The sequence below is a fragment of the Lissotriton helveticus genome, chromosome 4_2 (assembly GCF_964261635.1).
Source record: "Lissotriton helveticus chromosome 4_2, aLisHel1.1, whole genome shotgun sequence".
Classification (NCBI taxonomy): domain Eukaryota; kingdom Metazoa; phylum Chordata; class Amphibia; order Caudata; family Salamandridae; genus Lissotriton; species Lissotriton helveticus.
Genome location: NC_136064.1, coordinates 139,132,593 through 139,159,762, shown reverse-complemented (window position 1 = coordinate 139,159,762; position 27,170 = coordinate 139,132,593).

Genomic DNA, 27,170 nt, shown 5'->3' with positions numbered 1-27,170 from the left:
GGTTCTTTATAAGGCAATTGACTGTCCCTGATGTTATTTTTCTCATTTTAGTGTAAGACCTTTCTCTGTGGCGCAAATTGCTTGTAAATATGCTCTCACATGTGCATGGAAAATTTAGATTTTGAATGTTTGTGTTAAATAGCCATGTTAAAAGTGACTAAACCATGCTGGGAAGGCAATCAAAAAACGCTTTCATGTGTTTTAATGACATTTTAAGTCATTTTCCCATGTGCAGTGTTTAGAAATTATGATTTTAAAATCGTTTTTGGGGAAAAGGAATTGTTTATAAAATCATGACAAGGACATAATGGTGTATGGTTCTTTATAAGGCAATTGACTGTTCCTGATGTTATTTTTCTCATTTTAGTGTAAGACCTTTCTCTGTGGCGCAAATTGCTTGTAAATATGCTCTTACATGTGCATGAAAATTTTAATTTTGAATGTTTGTGTTACATAGCCATGATAAAAGTGACCCAACCATGCAGGAAAGCCAATCAAAAAACGCTTTCATGTGTTTCAATGACATTTTAAGTCATTTTCTCATGTGCAGTGTTTTGAAATTATGATTTGAAAATCGTTTTTGGGAAAAAGGAATTGTTTTTAAATTCATGAGAAGGACATAATGGTGTATGGTTCTTTATAAGGCAATTGACTGTCCCTGATGTTATTTTTCCCATTTTAATGTAAGACCTTTCTTTGTGGCGCAAATTGCTTGTAAATATGCTCCCACCTGTGCATGGAAAATTTTGATTTTGAATGTTTGTGTTACATAGCCATGTTAAAAGTGACCCTACCATGCAGGAAAGCCAATCAAAAAACGCTTTTATGTGTCTTAAGGACAATTTAAGTAATTTTCCCATGTGTAGTGTTTTGAAGTTATGATTTGAAAATCGTTGTTGAGGTAAAGGAATGTTGTTAAAATGTATGTGCGCCATATGCCCCCAAATTTATTTTTCAGGGTTGCAGCAGGGTGTTCTTGAGACACCCCTGCACCTTTGGAATAAATTCCTAATTTGTGATGAGCAAATTGTTAATCGCAAATTGCACCTTCATTTATATGAGCCTCCTAGCCCATGGAAATGAATGGGTAATTTGCAATTAGCAATTTTCTCAAAGCAAATTTGGAATGGTAAAGAATCGCTATTTATTCCTTAAAATTCGCTTTTTTGGAAATGCAAAATAGTTATATGATACATATGGCGGTTGATGTCTAACAAGATAAGAAGCTTACGGATACATTTATGATGACTGGCGCAATGAAGTAGAAATCACTTACTTCATTGGTAGGCCTTTACAATAAATTATCTCTTCTGTATTCTTCATCAAGCGTAACTTTAATCTGCAATCCTGAGTAGGCCTCACCTTAAACAAACCTCTGGATAGGCCACATCTTATTGTCATCCTGAATTAATCATTTAAAATGCTAGGGACAGATTTATGATAGGTGTATACCTCTTTTGTGCCACTTAGAAAACATTGTCCATGGGGAAATGACTTAAAATGTCCTTAAGACACATGAATGTGTTATTTTAAAACGTTTGCAAATTTTTTGGGTCACTTTCAACATGGCTATGTGTCTGAAACAGTCAAAATCTAAATTTGCAATGCACAGGTGGGAGCATATTTACAAGGAATGTGCTTCATGGGGAAAGGTCTTATAATGTAATATGGGAAAAATGACATTAGAGATACTGAAATGCCTTATAGAGAAGCATACACCATTATGTCCTTGTCATAAATTTGCAAACCATTACTTTTCCCCAAAAACGATTTTCAAATTATATTTCGAAAACACTGCACATGTGGAAATTACTTAAAATGTCAATAATTCAAAATTTGTGATTCCTTAAATGCAATGTATCAAAAAAAAATATGTAAAAAATGATATTAAGGATTTGGAAACTACCACCAACTTCTAGTTTGCGGTAATTTGCGAATTCTTTTCAAAAAGCATTTTTTTCAACAAAAAAAAAAGGTCCCATATGACGCCCATACATGCCATTAGGGCATGTAGGTGTGCCATGTGCTCCCAAATTTCTTTTTCAGGGGTGCAGCAGGGTGTTCCTAAGATACCCCTGCACGCTTGAAAAAAATCCTATTTTGTGATGAGCTAATTGCTAATCACAAATTGCAACATTAATTCCTATGAGCCTCCTAGCCCATGGAAATGAATGGGTAATTTGCAATTAGCAATTTGCTCATTGCAAATTAGGAATAGTAAAGAATTGCTATTTATTCCTTAAAATTTGCTATTTAGGAAATGCAAAATAGTTTGATGGTACATATGGTGGTTCATCTGTAACAAGATAAGAAGCTTAGGGATACATTTATGATGACTGGCGCAATAAAGTGCACATTACTTACTTCATTGGTAGTCCTTTATATGTATTATCTCCTCTGTATTCTTCATCAAGCGTAACTTTAATCTGCAATCCTGAGTAGGCCTCACCTTAAACAAACCTCTGGATAGGACACACTTTATTGTCATCCTGGATTAATCATTTAAAATGCTAGGGATAGATTTATGATAGGTGTATGCCTTTTTTCTGCCACTGTGCGTCACTTTTATGATGCAGCGGTGGTGCATAATATTTGCTATGAGGTGACAACATTAAAAATTGATGCATTTAGGCAGATATGTCATAGTGTAAAAAAAAAACGTACCACATAAAACCCAATCAGCAGTAATGCAAAAGATGTACCATGTCGCAAGACAGGCCTCACTTGGGGCCATATGTATCAAGCTAATTAGCATTTGCAAAGATCAAAATTCTATGAATTTCGGCCTTTGCGAATGTTAATTAGACAAATGGTATGTATCAAACAACTTTGATGCAAAATAAGGAGTAGCAAAATTTGCTATTCCTTATTTTGCGATTGCACTGAAGCATTTGTAAATTTTGTGACTACTTAAATGCAATGTATCAAACAAAAACTATGTAAAAAATGACATTAAGGATTTGGAAACTATTGTGGTAAATTAGTGGTAATTTGTGAATTCTTTTCAAAAAGCTTTTTTTCAAAAAAACAAAAGGTGACATATGACGCCAACACATGCCCTTAAGGCATGTATGTGTGCCATATGCCCCTAAATTTGTTTTTCAGGGGTGCAGCAGGTGTTGTTGAGACACCCCTGCACCCTTGGAAAAATTCCTACTTTGTGATGAGCAAATTGCTAATCGCAAATTAAACCTTCATTCATATTAGCCTCCTAGGCCATGGAAATGAATGGGTAACTTGCAATTAGCAATTTGCTCATCGCAAATTAGGAATGGTAAAGAATCGCTATTTATTCCTTAAAATTCGCTATTTAGAAAATGTAAAATCTTTTGATGATACATATGGCAGTTCATCTGTAACAAGATAAGAAGCTTAGGGATAGATTTATGATGACTGGCGCATCACCAGGGATGTGACAGTCATCCTGCGCCACTGTTCCGCCACCCATGTTGTGCTGCATTTACAATGCGGCGCAGCATGGGGCAAAAACGGCACAGATGCGTGACGCATCTGTGCCGTAAAGGTGGCGCATTGCTGGAGTTGTATCGCAAGTGCGATGCAGCTCCAGCAAGGCTCAGGGGTGCCCCATCTCTACAATGCTGCGTCAAGACCTATGCCAGCTTCAAGCAGGTGCAGGGTTTTGACGCAGCTTTCTCCTATCTGATTGTAAGTAGTGTGTTATGTTTTTGATCACTATTACTGATTTACTGTTTGATAATAATGTTTATTAATATTTTTTATTATATTTTTCCTCAGACTCAACTGCAGATCATTTCAAGATTACAATATGCCTACAATACTAAGACAGATAAAGGCTGCAAAACGTCAAAGACAGCAGGAGAAAAAAAAAACGCAGCAGTCCTCTAACAAAAAGATTTCTCAAGCCACGAAGAAAGCACCGGGTAAGAGCTCTAAATATTTCATAAGAAATATTTATAATAAAAAAAATATTACTACAGAAAATGTTTCAATCCATAACACGAGAAGTAAATCAAATGGAAAGAAAAGGACAAATGAAAATGTTACTGCTAGAGCAAGAGATAAATCTGTGCATGATAGTAGAAGGAAACAACAGTTTAGGGAGATTCGTAAACGAATGTTCCGTAACAGGATAATTGGCAATTTGTTAAAAAATATTAAGAAAGGTCAACAGAAACTAGTTTTTTATAAGAGAAAAAAAAAAGTTGAGAAAGTTATTGATCAGGCATTTGAAATTAAACGTAAGTTATTTATTTTGATAATCAATAGAATTAGGAAGCTAAACAAGGCAATTTTTGATTTCAAAAGAAATAGTAGATGGAAGAGAATAGTTAATCGTAGTAATTTTTGTGAAGTTTTTTCTGGAGAATGGATACATAGTTCAAGCTGTGAGGCATTTTTTAATGAAGAGAGTTATTTCCAGGATAATGATTTGGTGCATGCAGTTGACATCAGTGGTCGTGCTTATGAAGTGAAAGATGGTTGTCCAGTTGAAAAAGAAAAACTTGTGACAACAGAGGCAGAAGAGTTGTTAGGTAATGAGGTTTTAGGAAGACGTGCTAAGGGTCCTGTGTACACCTGGAAGTGTAGTAGTATTTGCAGTGTGCGACAGGATTCCATCAATTTGCTTTGTGATTTTGTACGGTCATTTAACAAAAAAAGTTTGAAGCAGAAAATGAGGTTGTTGCAAGAATTAGATCCTTGCAGAGTAAGAGAAGTGACAGGTTTGCATGGTCATTCACTGGCTTGTCTTTCCAGGAGAGTATGCCAGAGTGTTTTTCATCACTTCAGGATGCTAGCAGTGCATCATAACAAAGTGAGGAAGTTAGTTAGACTATTGTATTATGCTAAGAGTCCAGCAATTATGCTGAAACAATTATGCGCTGCTCTTTTGCATGGTTCTGAAATAGATGTGAAGAATATATGTGAAGAAATTGAGTTTTGTTACTTTGGAAGTAAAGAGGAGAATGTTGAAATTGAGCAAGAAGTAGAGGGTCATTTGGAAGATAGTGTACATGTTTCCAGTACAGATAATTTCCAGAGGGAAATTGCGACGTTTGACATGAAATCAAGTGAGAGGCCTAATTTCACTTGTGTGTGTTGTAGACGCACTTATTATAAGAATCAGACTAAGTTAGTGGATTTATATGCAAAAAGTGAAAGGGAAAATAATAGTGAATGGAAGGATTTTGCAACATACTTGATGGTAGAAAATTGTTTTGATTTGGGATTGGATCAACGTGTGTGTACTTATTGTTGTAACAAATTAAAACAAAACCAGATGCCTGCTAGAGCAGTTCATAATAATCTGGAATTGGTTGAGATTCCTTCTGAATTGAAGGACTTAAATACTTATGAATCTATTTTGATTCAAAGTATCCATCCCTTTCAGGCTATTGTAAGAATGGAGCCAAAGACAGGGAAATTGCCTCCATCAGATTTACAGAAAGGATTAAAGGGAAGAGTTGTTTATTTGCCTCTAGATTTCAAGAAAAACATTAACACAATTGGAGTAGAAAAAGTGGAAGAGGAACCTCTGGTTATCTTAGTTAATGGGGTTCCGACAAAGAATAAGAAAATATGGCAAGATTTAGTAGATGTTAGGAAAGTTAAAAAGGCAACATTGTATTTGAAAAAAAATAATAAATACTATAAGAATGTATATGTTGCAGAAGAGGAAGTAAGTGAGGAAGAGGATAGCGATTTGTGTGCTGGTCAAATTGAGAAAGTAGAACCCTCTACTAGTGAGGAAATATATGAACATTATAGTGTTCATCCTTTGCATTCGAAGGAAGTCATGGGGAATGCTATTGAGTTGTTTCAAATGAAACAAGCCAAAGGGAGTCCCATTAGTGTTTGGGAGGAAAGTTTGGAAGCTCGGTGTTTCCCACAGCTTTTTCCAACAGGTCAGGGAGGAAGATATGATGAGCGACCTCATCAAATTCCTGCTTCTGAATACCGGACTTTGCGATTGTATGCAGGAGATGCTAGGTTTCGTCAATGCATTCCCTATTTGTTTCATCTCCTGTTTGAAAGCGATCTGTCTGGACTGTCATATGCAGTGAACCACATCTTGAAAAGTGGTATACACATGCAAAACATCTCTGCAAGTGACTTTATGGATAAAGTGAATGTCCAAGATAGTATTTTGGATTCTCACCTGATTAATCTCATGGCGTGTCAGCGTGGTACTAATGAGTACTGGTACCGTCGTCATGGTGATTTAAAATGTATGCTGAGGAACTAAGGTACTCCCACATGGTTTCTCACTCTGAGCTGTGCCGAGTATGGCTGGGAAGACTTACTTGAATTTCTACGAGAGGCAAATGCTAACGTAGAAAACATCGAATTCAAGACACCCGGAGAACTGTGCTCTTTGGATCCAGTCAATGTATGTAGGTACTTCAATCATAGATTTGAAGCTATGATGTCTTTCATCATGAATAAGAAGAATCCACCTCTTGGAGAGGTGTTGGATTTCTTCTGGAGAAAGGAGTACCAAGCAAGAGGTGCTCCTCATATACATATGTTGCTGTGGATCAAGGATGCACCTAAATTTGGAACGGATCCAGAAGACTCAGTGATGAGTTTCATCCAACAGTATTCTACGTGTGCTGTTCCAAACGCAAAGGAGAAGAAAAGCCTAAGAGAAAAAGTTCTGCGTTTCCAAAGCCATCGATGTGGAAAGTACTGCCGACGTAAATTCCGAAACAAAGACAAGTTCTACACCAAATGTCGTTTCGGCTTTCCACGACCGGTGATTTCTAAAGGAAGAGTAAACAGTTTGATGTCTTCGCTGCGACACAATGTGATGAAGAAATCACCTAAAAACACATACAATTTGAAGAGGAACGAAGAGTCCAAGTACATCAACGACTACAACCCGGTGATTTTGTCCATGTGGAATGCTAACATGGATATACAGTTTGTGGCTGATAACTGTATGGCTGTGGCTCGGTATGTGAAGTCTTACATCACCAAAAAAGAGAAGACAGAATTGAAGGATATGTGGGAGGACATTTCCCATGAAAAGAGCCTCAGCAAGAAGTTGTACAGTTTCAGTCTGAAGATGTTGTCGCATCGAGAAATCGGAGCGTACGAATGTTCTGACCGGTTGTCTTCAGCAAGTCTCTATGCCAAGTCCAGGAGTATCGTTTGGGCGAGTCTTGGTCTTGCTGCAACGCGTAATCGAGTTCTCAAACCTGTGTGGGAAATTGAGTATTTGGCGGAAAAGGAGCCAAACAGTACCGACATTTTGAAGACAAACATGTTGGATACATATTATCCAAATCGAAGCAGTCACCTAGAGAATGTTTGTCTGTATGAGGTTCTGCAAAATTACATGTTCAAGAGGAACATCAAAGAAGATACTGAGAAAGGAGTGTATGCTGTAATAGGAAGTGAGGGATGTCTGGTCAAGCAAAGAAAATGCCACTTGATAAACCATCGAAAATTGAGTGGCGAATCTCCTGAAAAAAAGGAGTTTTTCTATTTAGCACTTTTGCAACTTTTCAAGCCTTGGCGTGCAGAAGAGGAACTGCTTGGAGATTTCCTCTGTTACGAAGACTCTTTCAATGCCGCCAAGGAGACCATAGAATGTCCTGCTTTTCCCAAATATGTAGAAATGTTGAATGCGGAAATTGAGCAGGAAGCAACGATTGCAGCCGAGATTGCCAGAGACAGTTCTCAGGACAGTCAGAGTTCTGCTTCATTGAGTCAGGATCCACTAGGAGGACCTCTTATTTAAAATGAAGCTGCCACTGCTATGAATGAAGTGGAAAGAGCCATGGCACATGCTCAAGAGGATGCGGTTAACTTAGAAGAGTTGGAAAGGCAACTCAACGTTGAGCAGAGGAAAATATATGACGAAGTTACCATGCAAATTGATCATGGATTAAGTCATGATAAGAAAGAGTGCTCATGTACGTCGTTGAAGCCTGTCCGACTGTACGTGAGTGGAGAAGCGGGAACTGGAAAAAGTTTCCTCATTAAAGCAATTTCATGCTATTTGCAGGAAAGGACAGAGTCATCGCTGTCTTGTGTTGTCACTGCTCCAACTGGACTGGCAGCACATAATATTAAAGGGATTACTTTACATCGTTTACTGATGCTGCCAGTGGAGCATGACAACAAATTAGAATATCACAAGCTATCTGGAGATGCTTGTTTTGAAGTTTCAAGAATCTTGAGGAAAATGAAACTTCTTATCATTGACGAAGTAAGCATGGTTTCCAATGTCATGCTTGCCTTTGTGCATTTGAGGATGCAAGAAGTTCTCAAAACAGAGTATGATGTGTTATTTGGTGGCAAACACATCATTGTTTTCGGAGATCTTCTACAGCTGACACCAGTGAAAGGGCAACCTGTGTTCAAAATGCTCACGCATGAAGATACCAGGAAGTGCCTAGGCAGCATTGGCAACGTCAATATATGGTTAAACTTCAATTATGCTGAACTGCATGAAAATATGCGTCAGGCGAAGGATGAAGTTTACAAGACTATTCTACAAGATGTTAGAATTGGAAAAGTGACCGAGCATGGGAAAGAAGCTTTACATGCACGATTACTGTCAAATTTGTATCTAGAACAAGATGTTGTGCCTGAGAATATTTTTCAGAAAATTACTGATAAGAAATCTGGAATATGTTTGATGCCAACTCTTGCAGAATGTGCCAAATTCAACAACAAAATGTTGAATTTAGAAAAGCAAGAGATTGTGAAACTGGAAGCTATTGACAGAGTAGAGCATATGGGATCAACAATTATTTTGTCTGAGAATCTGAAAACAAAATTGGATTCATTAGAGAAGACTATATCTAAAACTGCAGGTTTTGAAAAGACTCTGAATGTGTGCTTGAACTGCCGTATAATTTTAAGAAGGAATTTACATGTTGAAAGAGGTCTGGTAAATGGGTCAATGGGTAATGTTGTTGATTTTGTAAAATACAGAAATAGAGATGGAATTGAATTTTTAAAAATTAAATTTGATGGCATTGAGGAAGTACAGCTAATTGGTCGTTGCTCTGCTAGATTTTTGCTTGTGAAAGACTTATATGTTCGCCGTAAGCAGTTTCCTGTTTGCTTGGCATATGCGGTGACAATCCATAAATCGCAAGGTTTAAGTGTAGACTGTGCATTGGTGAATATTGGCAGTTCTGTGTTCAAGGAGGGTATGGCATACGTGGCATTGTCACGAGTTAGAACTTTATCGGGATTGTACTTGATTGAGTGTGATGTCACAAACATTTGTGCGGATCTAGATTGTGTTAAGGAATACAATAGGTTAAGAAGAGAGTATGCGCCACATTTGCCTCAGTATCCTTTGTTTGAGAAACGTGTGGTAGGCCGGAAACGAAGAAATGTGACCAATACTGGGGAGGTTGTAGCAAAAAGACGAAAAGTCGATGAACCTAAAATTACAAGCAGAAACAAAGAGGATTCTGTTGAAGATGTTGTTGGTTTTCAGTTTGAAAACAGTTCTGGTGTCAACTGCTATGCTAATGTAGTAATTAATGTTTTGTTTTCTCTAAAAAATGTAAAAGAAGAGATTGTGGTCAATTCTGATCAAAGATTTTGCAGTTTGTTAAATTCTGTGTTAGAGAAATGTACCACTGATAGAAGAAACATAGAAAGTGTGTCTGAAATTAGAAATCTGTTAGATAGATGTTCAGGCCAAACACAATTCTCTCAAAATATTCAGCAAGATTGTCAGGAGTTTTTAATGTATATGCTTGATGTATTACATGCTGAAGGTGTAGATGTAGATCAGCTGTTTGGGCTTTCTTATCAATGGCAGCATGACTGCGAGAACTGTATGGTATCAAGTACTACTAGTGTAGACTCAGAAAGATTTATATATTTAACTTTGCCAGACAGTAAATCAGTCTCCTTTAATAAGCTAGTAAAAGCTGCTAATCACAACATGGAGTGTAGCCAATGTAAATCTGAAATGATGTCCACATTATTTATACGAACATATGGCCAGTACGTCATTTTAATGTTCCAACGATGTAGGCCTGATGGAACAAAATTGACAACTTTAATAAAAAAATTTGTAGCTTCGCAGTTGTCAATATCAGGAAGGACTTTTGTAACTACAGCAATTATATATCATGACGGCCCTTCAATATCATCAGGACATTACACAGCTTATTTAAAGTCTAGAAATGGCTGGTCATTCTGCAATGATTCTGTTTTAATTTAAAAAAAAAAATTGCCGTATGACCTTAAAAACTCTTACCTGGTGTTTTTAAAACCAAAATGTTAGGGAAATAATCTCGGGATGTGCTCTGTGGAATTTCAAGAAGTTCTAATGGCTCCTACACAATTTGGCCTTGAGGATAAGTGTAGTTCAGAGACATAACTTCTAATCATAGGATTGGACATCATGGAGATATATGTGCACTTTGAATGAGTTCAGAAAAACTGTTTCTTTTCATAAGCTAATTGAAGCAGCCAATCAAAACATGGAGTAGAGGGAATGTAAGTCTGCAATGCTGTCTACTGTTTTACATTGCTTTGAGATTAAAAGTGATGTAGAGAATTAAATAATTGTACTACTCATAGAGGTAGTGTAAGTCTGCTTCATATTAAGCAGTATCAGTGTCATAGGAAATGTAGAACATGACTGAGCAAGAAGGGGAAGATATTACTATTCCAGGATTGTGAAAATGATCTTCAACATTTTAATTGTGAAAGTTGCGGAAATGCCAAATGATGGGATTGGCTTACAAGAAATCCAAGAGTTATAAATATCTCTGACTAGATTTGGCCTTGTGGAAAATAGTGGTACAGAGCAAGAAGTCATTTATTGCATGTAACGTGTTTTTAAAAACGATGGAGGTTTTCTTTCAGAAAGTGGCGGGCTGAAAGTAATAACAGCACAAAAGAGTGTAAGCTGTTCATAGGACATCCTTGGACGTCATGGAAAGTAAGTTAACTTTAAGGAGTTCTGAATTTTAATTTCTGATGTTGTATGGGTTTTTTAAACACAATCATTTTGATTGTGTTTTTTTTTCCCCGCTGTTACATGATGAATACCTTCAAGTCACTGTTTTTAGTGAATTTTGATACATTCTGAGAACAGCAAAAATAAACCATTTAAGATGTATAATTAATTCTGTACTGTTTGCATTTATGATGTATATGTAGAACTGTGTAGGAGGCATGGAGAAGGTGAGGCTTCTGTAAGTGTCAAAGTTGTTGCATGCAGTGCTGCACTTCTGCGTATTCTTTGATATGCTAGACTACATCTGCACAATGAGATAAATAAGCAAAGGAAACACAAGTGACGTGATTGTGAAATGAGCAAAATAAATTGCATGTATTTCAATTACATCATGTGTGTTTCCTATCATTACGAATCACATTGTGCAGATCAAGTTTAGGTCTGTCCAGGGAAACATAGGAGGTTTGGACTTTGTTGAAGATTGCAGTGGACATGACTCACTTCATTGGTAGACCTTCACATGTATTATGTCCTCTATTCTCTTCAACAACTCGAAATTTCATCTGCAACCCTGAGTAGGCCTCACCTGAAACAAAACTCTGGATAGTAGACATCTTATTGGCATCCTGAAGCAATTATTTTAAATTTTAGTGTCTTGCGACACTTTTCTGAGACAACAGCAATGCAAAAGATGCACCATGTTTTAAGATAGGCCTCACTTCATCTGCATCAAGATAGTGTTAGTTTAAAATGTATATCTTTAGGACTGTGTAGCTTCTGTAAGTGTCAAAGTTATTGAAAAACTGTTTGTCCTTCAATCTTTGCCCTTGTCTTTTGTAATTTTTTAATACATGTTTTTATATTTTTCAAATGTTTGTTCTCTCTTTCACAGATTGAAAGTATAAAAATAAAAAGTGAGGAATTTAACGACAATTATAAGGTAAGTATTTTGTACTCTTTTCGTTACATTTCTATCACATTGAACTACTATTAGTTCCACTGCTTCATTTCTTTAATCCTCAGTTTCCTGCCTTTGCTACTTCCCTCATTCCTTTCTCTATTACCTACTTACTCAACTCCTTCCACTTTTTTTCTCAGTCCCTCTCTTCTCATAGTTCCTCACTCTTGTTCACTCACTCCGTCTCTATTACTCTTAGTGTCTTTGACTGATCACTGTATCACTATTTGTTCATAATGCTTTCTCTGTGTAGTTGAAGCACACTAAGGGGCATATTATGAATGCAGCCAATAAAATTATTGCTCTTTTTATTGGCAGAAAACTGGTGCAAAAGCGGCTTTAGCGGCAGTTTTCTGCCGCAAAAGCAGCTTTAGCGACACATTTCTGCCGATAAAAGCTGCAAAACTTTTATTGCCTATGTTGATAATATGCCCCTATGTTATTTACATTAGGGCTATATTGTCCAGTATAACAATCAAAATTGCTCTCCAAAGACACCAGGCAAAGCAGACGCTCCCTCAAACAGATCACCAAGCGCAATTTACCCTACTTACAATCTAGCCTGTTCTCTGTCGAGACTTTAGCAATCTTTAGAGCACAAGATAAGATTTTTTTACATGGAAGAGCCATACGTATTGCAATTCTACTTAAGAAACAAGCATTGGCATAGACAATAGGTCTCGCCTTTGGGACCTTATACGTGTTTAGCCATGCAACAGTTGATGTTGCTGCACCAAGGATATTATGCTGCATAACTAAAGACTTAGAAGGTCCAAAAGTCGATACCTATTGGCTATGCCAATGCTTGTTTTTCTTTCACTTCGTTATCTATTTTGTTTTTCACAATTATACCATCTTCTGTCTGTTCTTTGGTAAATAGATCTATTAAATAGTATCTCTTCTTTACTCCCTATAGCTGTCTTTCTTGAAACATCACTCTCTGTTTACTTTCCTTATACTTACTCTTTTTTTTAAAAAAGTTTTTTTTTTGGTTAGCTCCCGGTACGCGTACCGGGAAGCTAAACCAGAAGCGAACCAAAAGAAATAGAGCTTGCCAGAGTGCTAAACATTCTAGCAATTTTTTTGGAAAGGGAAGGTAGTTCTGAAAAGAACTTTTTTTTTAATATTTTTGTTGTTTTATATTTTTTTTGTATTTTTTGAACATTTTTTGTTTTTTTTGTATTTTTTGAACGATTTTATATTTTTTTTGGTTTTTTTTGGGGGGGGGAACAACAAAAAACAGGCGTTGAAAAGGGCTCAACAGGAGCAAAAAAAAATTACTGGGGGCGGTTAGGGCAATTATGATTGTCATAAGCCAGGTTGATGGCATTAATACTCATGTTACCACATGATATCAACGCACCACAGTGCATACAAGTATGTTTCATGTGCCCAAAATTCTCTTGGATGTTTGGCACAGTTTCCCGTGCCTCTGCTGGTGTGAATGATATTGACGATGTTGACCTGGCCACAGGAGTTGCTGTTGGGTTTTGTTCCATATCCCGTATTTCCGCCCGGCTGTAATTAAGTGGATGCTTCCTGGTCATGTGCCTATGCATGGTATAGTTCCCATAGCTATACTTTTTATCAGTCCCTCTTGATAATTTCTCTTTGCAGATGAGGCAGGTGACATACCTCGCATTCACTTTCTTTTGCCCTGGAGGGATTGAATAAAACTGCCAGATGAAACTGGCTTTCCTATGGGAAACCCGGGGCACCTCTTCCAAGAACTGTGGTTCTTCTCTCTCCTCTTCCTCTAGTTCTTCCTCTTCCTCCTCTGTGTTGGTCATGACCTGGGGAGGTGGTCCTCTCTTCCCATGAGGAGGTGGAGGTGGTGGTGGGGGTGCACCAGCTGAAGCAAGTACTGAAGTCATTTCTCAAGTATTAATAAAGGTCTTCCTCTCACAATGATGAAAGTCAGAGTGAGGAAAGAAGGAGGGGTTTTCATCATTTGGAAAAAACAATACTTCTCAACCAATGAAAAGTGTTATTTTTAGGTCACCTGACCTAGCCTTCCATAATTATGAAACTAAAAGTGAAATGAACCAATGAAAAGCTTTATTAACAAGTCACATGACTCTAACTTTCATGTTACGCGCTGCGGAACGCTCCCCGGTTAGCTTCCGGTTCGCTGCGCTTCGCGCCTCGGTCCGCGCCCAGGGACACTTCCGGGTGCGCTAACGCAGTACGTCACAAGACGCATTTCACGGCAACGCGATACGTCGCGCTTTCGCGCCGCGGATCGCTTCCGGGGAGTTGCGTTTCGCGCCTCGGTCCGCGCCCCGGGGCACTTCCGGGTGCGCTAACGCAGTACGTCATAAGACGCATTACGCGGCAACGCAATACCGTCACTATGTTGATTTGTTACCGGTTCGCGGACGGGATCGCGGAATCGAATTGAGCTAACTTGAAGCTTCCCGGTTAGCGGACCGGGAGCGAAACCAAAAAAATATTTAAAAAAAATTATTAATAAACATATAAAATATATTTTTGGATTTAAAGAAGAATACATTTTACTTCTGTAGATATTAGCTTTTAAAAAACCAATGAAATTCACTGAAAAAACCATAGGTTATAGACCATATATAGTTAGGAATTAGCATTTACAAAACCTTGAAAATTCACTGAAAAAACCATAGGTTATAGACCATATATAGTTAGGAATTAGCATTTAAAAAACCTTATTTTACTCACACAAAACCATTGAAATTCCATATATAGTTAGTTGTACTAACTATATATCGCGCACCCGCAATCCACTGCTGATGATGTCACATATTACATCATTCATGACATGGTCAGTGACATCACTGATGACATCACTGATGACATCTCAAATGACATCACTGATGACATCACTGATGACATCTCAAATGACATCACTGATGACATCACTGATGACATCTCAAATGACATCACTGATGACATCACTGATGACATCTCAAATGACATCGCTGATGACATCACTGATGACATCTCATTTGACATTACTGATGACATCACTGATGACATCATTCATGTGATAATACGATGAAGCTCTTCAGACTCTAATATAACCTTAGATACAGTAAGTGTAAACAGACACTCACAGACTGTCACTCATCCATAGAGTTACACACACACCTAGTCAGTCATGGAAAGAATCAATCACACATCCATTTTCTCAACTATACAGTTATACACACCTTACTTATTCAAAGATATACTAACACATATTTACTCTCTTATACAATCCCTGATACAAGTTCACAATGATCCATACAGCCACTCACACATTCACTGGCTCTTATGCACAGTTATTTATATATGTCAACTCTCACATGTACTGTTTTTTACATATGTACTTACTTTTACATGCAGCACTGAGATATCCATTCACTCACCCATACACTCATGCACACAGTCAACCGCCCATACAGCTGTTTCCACATGCACTTTTGAACCCATACATCTAGTGAATCAACTGCTCACACATCTATGCACAGAGTCATACACCTACCAGCCACCCATACACACTCTCAGTCTCCCATACAAATACGTAGGAAACCAATCAATAACGCATATAGTTAATCATATAGCTAATGATCAACACATGCAGCAGTTTATAGAACAACAAAGATAATGATGCACAAATTGAGACAGTTTAGTCACTAACCCATGCACTCAGTGAGACACATTTAACCACTCACTCATACAGTCAGTCATGCACCTAATAAATCCTTCATCCAGACATTTATAAATCCACTAATTCTTAAATATGTAAGACATATTTTAACTTTACAGAAACATACAGTCACTGGATGACGTCATCAGTGATGTCATCAGTGATGTCATTTGAGATGTCATCAGTGATGTCATCAGTGATGTCATTTGAGATGTCATCAGTGATGTCATCAGTGATGTCACTGACCATGTCATGAATGATGTAATATGTGACATCATCAGCAGTGGATTGCGGGTGCGCGATATATAGTTAGTACAACTAACTATATATGGAATTTCAATGGTTTTGTGTGAGTAAAATAAGGTTTTTTAAATGCTAATTCCTAACTATATATGGTCTATAACCTATGGTTTTTTCAGTGAATTTTCAAGGTTTTGTAAATGCTAATTCCTAACTATATATGGTCTATAACCTATGGTTTTTTCAGTGAATATATATATATATATATATATATATATATACTACGTGTAGAAAACAAAAAAAAGTTTCAACTCCGATCCCAATAGTTCCTGGCCACCTCCGCCTTTGACCTCACTCTGAATCTGCACTCTGAATCTGCACTCTGAATCTGCACTCTGAATCTGCACTCTGAATCTGCACTCTGAATCTGCACTCTCAATCTGCACTCTCAATCTGCACTCTGAATCTGCACTCTGAATCTGCACTCTCAATATGCACTCTCAATATGCACTCTCAATATGCACTCTCAGTCTGCACTCTGCACTCTCAATATGCACTCTCAATCTGCACTCTCAATCTGCACTCTGCACCTGCACTCTCAATCTGCACTCTCACTCTGCACTCTCAATCTGCACTCTCAATCTGCACTCTGAATCTGCACTCTGCACTCTGAATCTGCACTCTGCACTCTCAATCTGCACTCTCAATCTGCACTCTAAATCTGCACTCTCAATCTGCACTCTCAATCTGCACTCTGCACTCTGAATCTGCACTATGCACTCTGAATCTGCACTATGCACTCTGAATCTGCACTCTGCACTCTGAATTTGAATCTGCACTCTGAATCTGCACTCTGCACTCTGAATCTGAATCTGCACTCTGAATCTGCCCTCTGCACTCTGAATCTGCACTCTGTACTCTGAATCTGCACTCTGTACTCTGAATCTGCACTCTGTACTCTGAATCTGCACTCTGAATCTGCACTCTGCACTCTGAATCTGCACTCTGAATCTGCACTCTGCACTCTGAATCTGCACTCTGCACTCTGAATCTGCACTCTGCACTCTGAATCTGCACTCTGAATCTGCACTCTGAATCTGCACTCTCAATCTGCACTCTGCATCTGCACTCTGCATCTGCACTCTGCACTCACAATCTGCACTCTGCACTCTGAATCTGCACTCTGAATCTGCACTCTGCACTCTGAATCTGCACTCTGAATCTGCACTCTGCAACTGCACTCTGCATCTGCACTCTGCATCTGCACTCTGAATCTGCACTCTGAATCTGCACTCTGAATCTGCACTCTCAATCTGCACTCTAAATCTGCACTCTGAATCTGCACTCTGAATCTGCACTCTGAATCTGCACTCTCAATATGCACTCTCAATATGCACTCTCAATATGCACTCTCAGTCTGCACTCTGCACTCTCAATATGCACTCTCAACCTGCACTCTCAATCTGCACTCTGCACCTGCACTCTCAATCTGCACTCTCACTCTGCACTCTCAATCTGCACTCTCAATCTGCACTCTGAATCTGCACTCTGCACTCTGAATCTGCACTCTGCACTCTCAATCTGCACTCTCAATCTGCACTCTAAATCTGCACTCTCAATCTGCACTCTCAATCTGCACTCTGCACTCTGAATCTGCACTATGCACTCTGAATCTGCACTATGCACTCTGAATCTGCACTCTGCACTCTGAATTTGAATCTGCACTCTGAATCTGCACTCTGCACTCTGAATCTGAATCTGCACTCTGAATCTGCCCTCTGCACTCTGAATCTGCACTCTGTACTCTGAATCTGCACTCTGTACTCTGAATCTGCACTCTGTACTCTGAATCTGCACTCTGAATCTGCACTCTGCACTCTGAATCTGCACTCTGAATCTGCACTCTGCACTCTGAATCTGCACTCTGCACTCTGAATCTGCACTCTGCACTCTGAATCTGCACTCTGAATCTGCACTCTGAATCTGCACTCTCAATCTGCACTCTGCATCTGCACTCTGCATCTGCACTCTGCACTCACAATCTGCACTCTGCACTCTGAATCTGCACTCTGAATCTGCACTCTGCACTCTGAATCTGCACTCTGAATCTGCACTCTGCAACTGCACTCTGCATCTGCACTCTGCATCTGCACTCTGCATCTGCACTCTGCATCTGCACTCTGCACTCACAATCTGCACTCTGCACTCTGAATCTGCACTATGCACTCTGAATCTGCACTATGCACTCTGAATCTGCACTCTGCACTCTGAATCTGAATCTGCACTCTGAATCTGAATCTGCACTCTGAATCTGCACTCTGCACTCTGAATCTGCACTCTGAATCTGCACTCTGCACTCTCAATCTGCACTCTCAATCTGCACTCTGCACTCTCAATCTGCACTCTGCACTCTCAATCTGCACTCTGCACTCTGAATCTGCACTCACAATCTGCACTCTCAATCTGCACTCTGCACTCTGAATCTGCACTCTCAATCTGCACTCTGCACTCTCAATATGCATTCTCAATCTGCACTCTGCACTCTCAACCTGCACTCTCAATCTGCACTCTGCACTCTCAATCTGCACTCTCAATCTGCACTCTGCACTCTCAATCTGCACTCTGAATCTGCACTCTGCACTCTGAATTTGCACTCTGAATCTGAATCTGCACTCTGCACCTGCACTCTGCACTCTCAATCTTCACTCTCAATCTGCACTCTCAATCTGCACTCTCAATCTGCACTCTGCACTCTGAATCTGCACTCTGAATCTGCACTCTGAATCTGCACTCTGCACTCTGAATCTGCACTCTGAATCTGCACTCTGAATCTGAATCTGCACTCTGAATCTGAATCTGCACTCTGAATCTGAATCTGCACTCTGAATCAGCACTCTGAATTTAATCTGCACTCTGAATCTGCACTCTGCACTCTGAATCTGCACTCTGAATCTGCACTCTGAATCTGCACTCTGAATCTGAATCTGCACTCTGAATCTGAATCTGCACTCTGAATCTGCACTCTGCACTCTGAATCTGCACTCTGAATCTGCACTCTGAATCTGCACTCTGAATCTGAATCTGCACTCTGCACTCTGAATCTGCACTCTGAATCTGCACTCTGAATCTGAATCTGCACTCTGAATCTGAATCTGCACTCTGAATCTGAATCTGCACTCTGAATCTGCACTCTGAATCTGCACTCTGAATCTGCACTCAGCACTCTCAATCTGCACTCACAATCTGCACTCACAATCTGCACTCACAATCTGCACTCTGAAACTGCACTCTTCCCATGATACACTCCCTGCGGTGAAGTGTGCTTACCCCTCTTCTAGTGCACTTCCTCAGAGGTAAGAAGCACTATATACATCCAGCTACAATACAATACACGCCTTTCGCGAAATTATTTTCTTCCTTTGGTTGTCTGCCCTGGACGACAATACAAACTCAGCCATAGGCAGGGCAGAGCCGAATATATATATATATATTCACTGAAAAAACCATAGGTTATAGACCATATATAGTTAGGAATTAGCATTTAAAAAACCTTATTTTACTCACACAAAACCATTGAAATTCCATATATAGTTAGTTGCACTAACTATATATCGCGCACCCGCAATCCCCTGCTGATCATGTCACATATTACATCATTCATGACATGGTCAGTGACATCACTGATGACATCACTGATGACATCTCAAATGACATCACTGATGACATCACTGATGACAACATCCAGTGACTGTATGTTTCTGTAAAGTTAAAATATGTCTTACATATTGAAGAATGAGTGGATGTATAAGTGTCTGGATGAAGGATTTAGTAGGTGCGTGACTGACTGTATGAGTGAGTGATTAAATGTGTCTCACTGAATGCATGGGTTAGTGACTAAACTGTCTTAATTTGTGCATCATTATGTCTGTTGTTCTGTAAACTGCTGCATGTGTTGATCATTAGCTATACGAGAGGCTATATGTGTTATTAATTGGTTGCCCAAGTATTTCTATGGGAGATTGAGTTTGTGTGGGGGTGGCTGGAAGGTGTGTGACTCTATGCATAGATGTGTGAGCAGTTTATTCACTAGGTGTATGAGTTCAAGAGTGCATGTGGAAACAGCTACATGGGCAGTTGACTGTGTGCATGAGTGTATTGATGAGTGAATGGATATCTCAATGCTACATGTCATAGTAAGTACATATGTAAAACACAGTACATGTGAGAGTTGTGAACTTGCATCAGGGATTGTATAAGAGAGTAAATATGTGTTAGTATATGTTTCAATAAGTAAGGTGTGTTTAACTGTATAGTTGAAGAAATGGAGGTGAGATTGTTTCTTTGCATGACTGACTGGGTGTGTGAGTAACTCCATGGATGAGTGGCAGTGTGTGAGTGTCTGTATACACTGAGTGTATCTAAGGTTATATTAGAGTCTGAAGAGGTTTATCGTATTAGCACAAGAATGATGTCAAATGAGATGTCATCAGTGATGTCATCAGTGATGTCATTTGAGATGTCATCAGTGATGTCATCAGTGATGTCACTGACCATGTCATGAATGATGTAATATGTGACATGATCAGCAGTGGATTGCGGGTGCGCGATATATAGTTAGTGCAACTAACTATATATGGAATTTCAATGGTTTTGTGTGAGTAAAATAAGGTTTTTTAAATGCTAATTCCTAACTATATATGGTCCATAACCTATGGTTTTTTCAGTGAATTTTCAAGGTTTTGTAAATGCTAATTCCTAACTATATATGGTCTATAACCTATGGTTTTTTCAGTGAATTTCAATGGTTTTTTAATAGCAAATATCATAAGCTGTCGAATGTCAAGTACGTGGTAAGTGAAAACATTTTCGTGTTTATGCACACTGATCTGCTTTGAATGGTGCCCCCCCCCCTCATTTCTATTAGGAGTACTCTCTCTTTGCAGATAGTGAAAGGTAGTTAACGCAGGCCTTTGCCCCCGTTGTAATCCGTCGTGCCTGCTTCTCTCTCCATTTGATTGATTGTTATCCAAGTATTTACTGTTTTAGAATTAGTTCTCTTTGGTTCATTCTCTATTTACAAACAAACACAGAGTCGCAATACTCTGTTTAGTCTTTGCAGATAACGAAAAATCGTGTAAAAAAAAAGAAAAGGAATCGAGCAAAATCAGTAGGCCACTAATGGGATCTCTTTTTGACCTCGCTAAAATAGAAACATTAGGAACAACCCCTCATGACAAATACAAAACTAGTGAGATGAACTGAACTCCACACAATGATGGCTGCAAAACAGCTCGGCTCCGCCACCCACCCCGCCCAAAATAACGATAAAGAACGGCTGCCATGATTGGTTGCGGAATGACCACGACGGAGCTACGAAATGGTGCTGCTCTCATGCTAACCCCAGCTTCAGTCTGAAACATCCAGAAACACTGTAGACTACCAATTCGATCAGTTCCGGTAGCGCCCCAATGTAACCCGGTAGAGAAGAACTAGCCCTCCCCTCTTTGACTGATGGTTCTTGTTGCCTGTCCCTTCTGTTGTCATTTAACAGAACTATTTAGTCTGCTGAAAGGGGTTGTGTTCCGACCGCTGGTTGGTGGAGACATTTTGACTATATTCTGTACCTGCGTTGTCGCGTAATGCGTCATATGACGCGCCGCGTTAGCGCATCCGGAAGTCATCCGGGGCGCGCAGCGCGTAACGTAAGCATAACAAGTCATGTGACTTGTTAATAAAACTTTTCATTGGTTCATTTTACTTTTCTTATTGTAATGATGAAAGGCTTGGTCATATGACCTAAAAATTACGCTTTTCATTACTTCCGAACATTATTTTTTCTTAAATATATGTTAGAATGTTCCAGGCTAATGTACTTTCCCGGAAATTTTACAACTGTCCTGCAAGTAAAATATATTCTTTTTTCGAGAAAAAGAGCGTTTCTTCGTCCCATGACGGAGCCGTTGAGCAAAAGAGGGTCGACCTGCTGTCTTAGTCGGCGATACGCCTGAATATGAGATTCTTATCGATCACTTTATGTTGCAGGAATAGAAAACACAAAAGCCCTTGACCATTTATCTTTACTGCGTTCCTTCGTATTATACCTTTTACCCTTCATGTAATTGGTCTGCTTTATTTCACTTGCCTTTTAATGATTCTAAAACAGTCACTATTATTAAAAACTTTACCAATGTATATAGTACTACCATGTTTTCTTTTAAAAACCTTTATTGTGAAAATTTCATTATACAAATACGAGCCTATAACCACGTGGGCCTGCCACAGAGCAAACTGTAATCGTATATGATGAATAGACATTTACACTGTAGAGGAACGTAACGGGCGGGCCATTAGGTTGCAAGAACTAAGGTGTCTAACAGTTACGGAATCGGTGGACGTATATTTTATAATTAAAATACGACAGGGCCAGTTACAATAAAATTATCTAGATATACATTTGCGGGCAAGTACCATGGGTGACGTTAATTCGAACTTTCAACAGTACAGTAATCAATAACACATCAGAACTTAATATCAATAGGGATGTCGAAATAGTCAATCAATTCTCGTCCCCGCCCGCCATGTGCTTCAAAACTGCATACGTATCTCGTGATTTCAAGGTTCTGCAACCAGTACACAACAAGGAGTTACGAGTCCCATTTATTCCGGCGCCATTTTGGGCGAGGACGGGCAGGTCCAGGATATAGTCAAAATGTCTCTACCAACCATCGACTATGATGATGTTCATATGCTGTATTTATTAGAGTAACACTCATCTGTCCACATGAAATTAATTTGCCACAATCTAAACATGTCATTTTAATCTTTCCAAAGTTCTTCTAAATATTTGGGACCGTTTCCCTTGCCTCTGAAGCTCTCAGTGCCACTTCTTTGATGAATGTACTAGCAGGTCAGGGGTTCTCCTCCAAATCTCTCTTTTATGCAGCACTATAATTAATTGGTGCCACCTCTCCATATGACGATGCATGGTATAGTTACCACAACTATATATTTTTTCGGTTCCTCTGGAGAGTTCATCGTGGCAGATGAAGCGTGTAACGTACCGGGCATTTACCTTTTTTTGCATGTACAGGAAAGGAAAAAAAAATCGAGCGTCCGAGTTCTAAGGTGTCCCAGGGCCATTTTAGTGGACCAGGCCCAAATCCAAAGAACAGGCCGCCATTTTGAGAGTCCTCTTGCAGCCGCCTGTCGCTGTAGCATCAAGAGCAGCCGAAACTCAGCTGAATGGCAACTGAAACGGTAAAGGGGCGCCCCACTACAGCAGACGAGCCTCCACCTAGGAAGGCCCATTCACGCCGGCTCCCCCCCCCTTCGGGCACCCCACGCCGTTATTCGGAGCAGTATTGTAGGATGGCCACACCAGTGCGGCAATTTGCTAGACATCACCTCGGTGGTAACCAAATCTCAACGCCTTGTGGTGTCTTCTATTCAAAAAACATTGTTATGCTGCCTTCGACCTATTCGCCGCAAGTGCGCACACAACTCAACTGCATAGCTTGCTAGACACCACCTCGGTGCCATCCGGATCTTGGAATGTCAGCACCTTTTGGTGTCTTCTCTTCAGAAAATATTGTTGCGCTGCCTTTGACCCCATTCGCACATCAGTCCGCTACTGACGCCATCTCACAGGCTAATGGGGCGCCCCACGCCGACTTTCAGCATTGTAGAATGACCACACCAGTACAGCAACTTGCTAGACATCACCTCGGTGCCATCCGGATCTCGGCGCCCCACTGCAGATGAAGTGCCTCTCAACTATGAAACCACCACGGTGACATCCGGATCTTGGCGCGTTGTGCTGCCTTCGCCCTATTCGCACATCGGTCCGCTACTGACGCCATCTCACAGGCTAATGGGGCGACCCACGCCGAGTTTCAGCATTGTAGGATGACCACACCAGTACAGCAACTTGCTAGACATCACCTCGGTGCCATCCGAATCTTGGCATCTCAACGCCTAGTGGTATCTTCCATACAAAAAATATTGTTACGCTGCCTTTGGCCCCATTCGCACATCAGTCCGCAATTTAGACATCACCTCGGTGCCATCCGGATCTTGGCATCTCAGCGCCTTGTGGTGTCAGTCAGAAAATATTGTTGCGCTGCCTTTGGCCCCATTCGCACATCGGTCCGCTACTGACGCCATCTCACAGGCCAACGGGGCGCCCCACACCGACTTTCAACATTGTAGGATGGCCACAGAAGTGCGACAACTTACTAGACACCACCTCGGTGCCATCCGGATCTTGGCGCGTTGTGCTGCCTTCGGCCTATTCGCACATCGGTCCGCTACTGACGCCATCTCACAGGCCAACGGGGCGCCCCACGCCGACTTTCAGCATTGTTGGATGGCCACACCAGTGCGTCAACTTACTAGACACCACCTCGGTGCCATCCGGATCTTGGCGCGTTGTGCTGCCTTCGGCCTATTCGCACATCGTTCCGCTACTGACGCAAACTCACAGGCCAACGGGGCGCCCCACGCCGACTTTCAGCATTGTAGGATGGCCACACCAGTGCTGCAACTTGCTGGACACCACCTCGGTGCCATCCGGATCTTGGCGCGTTGTATTGCCTTCGGCCTATTCGCACATCGGTCCGCTACTGACGCCGCCTCACGTACCAACGTATTTTCTCCGCATTTTATACCCTATGCCGCATAACAGGTCATGTGACTTGTTTATAAAACTTTTCATTGGTTCATTTTACTTTTGGTTTCCTAATGATGGAAGGCTTGATCATATGACCTAAAAACAACACTTTTCATTGGATGAAAACTTTTTTTTTTCCCAAACGATGAAAGCCCCACCTTGTTTCTGGATGTTTCAGACTAAACTGGCGTCAGCATGAGAGCACCACCATCTCGTAGCTCCGTCGTGGTCATTCCGCGAGCAATCATGGCAGCCACTCCCCACCAGAAGCCTGCAGGAGTCGGGGCCCCCAAAACTTTTGATGAATTCTCAAGGCGGAGGGGACGCTTTCGAGAATGGGGTCCAAGACCTAGCAGACAAGCGTCCAATTTCCAAGGTGTCCCAGGGCCATTTCAGTGGACCAGGCCCAAAAAGGAAAGAGCCTGCCGCCATTTTGAGAGTCCTGTGACAGCCGCCTATCGCTGCACCGCAAGAGTGGGCGCAACTCAGCTGAATTGCGGCTTTTGACACAGTGGACCAAAAACGGACGGAATGGCAACTGAAACGGTAAAGGGGCGCCCCACTACAACAGATGACACTCCACCTGGAGAGGCCCGTTCACGCCGCCTCCCCCGGGGCGCCCCACGCCGTTATTCGGAGCAGCATTGTAGGATACCAAAACCAGTGCGGCAACTTACTGGACATCACCTTGGTGCCATCGTTCTGCTGCCTTGGAACTATTCGCACAACAGTTTGCTACTGATGACCCACCCCCCGTGACGCCCCACGCCGTTATTTGCTGGGTGGCAACTTACTAGACATCACTTTCGTGTCATCTAGATTTCGGCGCGTTCTGCTGCCTTGGAACTATTCGCACAACAGTTTGCTACTGATGACCCACCCCCCGCGACGCCCCACGCCGGAAATCTGGACGTTGTGCTGCGTTGGGACTATTCGCACAGCCGACCGCTACTTCGTTGTTTTTCCCTAAAAATGTTTATATGTTATTACTATTTTTGTTTTCTTGTATATATTTATAAATTATTAAAGTTTTATAATCTTACTACTTTGTCGGAGTGCTATATATTTTTAATGTGACACATAATTGTAAAAACTTTGATGTACAAAGAGTCATCCCTGGAATCTTCCGCTTCACGCTCGGTCCCCTCCCCAATCACAATACAGGATGGTTTTCAGATAATAGCAACGCTTCTGCTGTGACGGATCTCATCGAGTGTGGGCCTTGATCTACTATAACTCCTTTGAAGAGGGGTGATTCTTTACAGCTGTGGCCATAAACTACATCTGCAGGGCTAGCTGATAGCCTAGGACCGGCCTGGACAATCGGACACAGAGGAAAAGGAGTGTCAGAGGGTGCGGTAGTGAATAGGGCGAAAGGGAGGTGTCGGGCGGGCACAGGGTGTGATTCTCAGGGAAGAGCAGCGCAGATGGGGGGAGGTTTATTACCCATGCATAAGACAGAGAGCGGGGGTGACCACTGCCTGGGTGAGATGCTTGCGAGGGTGGGGAGCCATGCTAAGGATCGACAGCGTGCACAGAGTGGGTCTGGTCAAGGCATCTAAAATGGCTGCCGTGCACGACAAAAGTGTGGCATTTGAAAAAAGACAAGATGGCGCAGACAATGTTTTTCAACACTTCCTGATTTCCTTCGAATCGAACGTTAACAGACGTTGGGGCATATTACCAAAGTTAAGCGATATTTATCCCTAACGATGCATTGCAAAGATTTTTTTACCGTCAGAAATTATCGCAGATAAACCTTGCTATTATCAAGGTTTATCGCAAATACGATAAAAAACGACCGCAATGCATTAATATCGCTGAAAACTCAGCGATATTCATGCATTACCGAGCTAATGCTCTTAGCCATGTTATCCACCTCCCATTGGATAACATGGCTAAGAACTGCTCAGGGCAGCTGTTACTTTTTGGAGATATTCGCGCTTATCTCGAATATTTCCAAAAGTTGATAATAGGAGATAGCGATGTTAGCGACTGTTTCCAGTCGCTAACATCTTGGCATGCCCACTTTGCATGTCATTAGTGATAAATATCACTCACATGCAAAGTGGGGCCCAAGATGGTCTCTATCTCCTACTAGCCGTCGCTAACTGGTGTTAGCAACAGCTAGGTAATACAGATATAATTTTATCTCCGCGAAGCGGAGCGCTGTTACAGATATATATCTTGTTTTTGAACGTTAATTTCTCAAAATGCACTGAAGCACATATATTGAGACCTAGCAAAGGCACATCGGGCTACCAGTCCCTAATATTTTACCAAGTTTCGTGCAAATCCATTCAGCCGTTCGATTATTATTATTATTATTTTTTTTGCCCCGCGGGGCCCTTTTAAAACCTCCACATCAAACCTAGGGGGTCAGCGAGGATCTACTATGCCCCCTTATGGTCATTTGCCCCTTCGCTTTGGCCTCCTCTTGTCTCTCGATCCTACCGAGAGACAAGATGGCGGCCGCTACGTACTGTTTGGAATGTTTACAGACACCGGAGAGCCAATCAGCTTCGCTTCGCAAAGCTCCGTAACGCGAAAAGTACGCGAAGCGGTGCGCTGTTACAGATATATATCTTTTTTTCAACGTTAATTTCTCAAAATCCACTGAAGCACATATATTGAGACCTAGCAAAGGCACATCGGGCTACCACTCCCTACAATTTTGCCAAGTTTCGTGCAAATCCATTCAGCCGTTCGATTA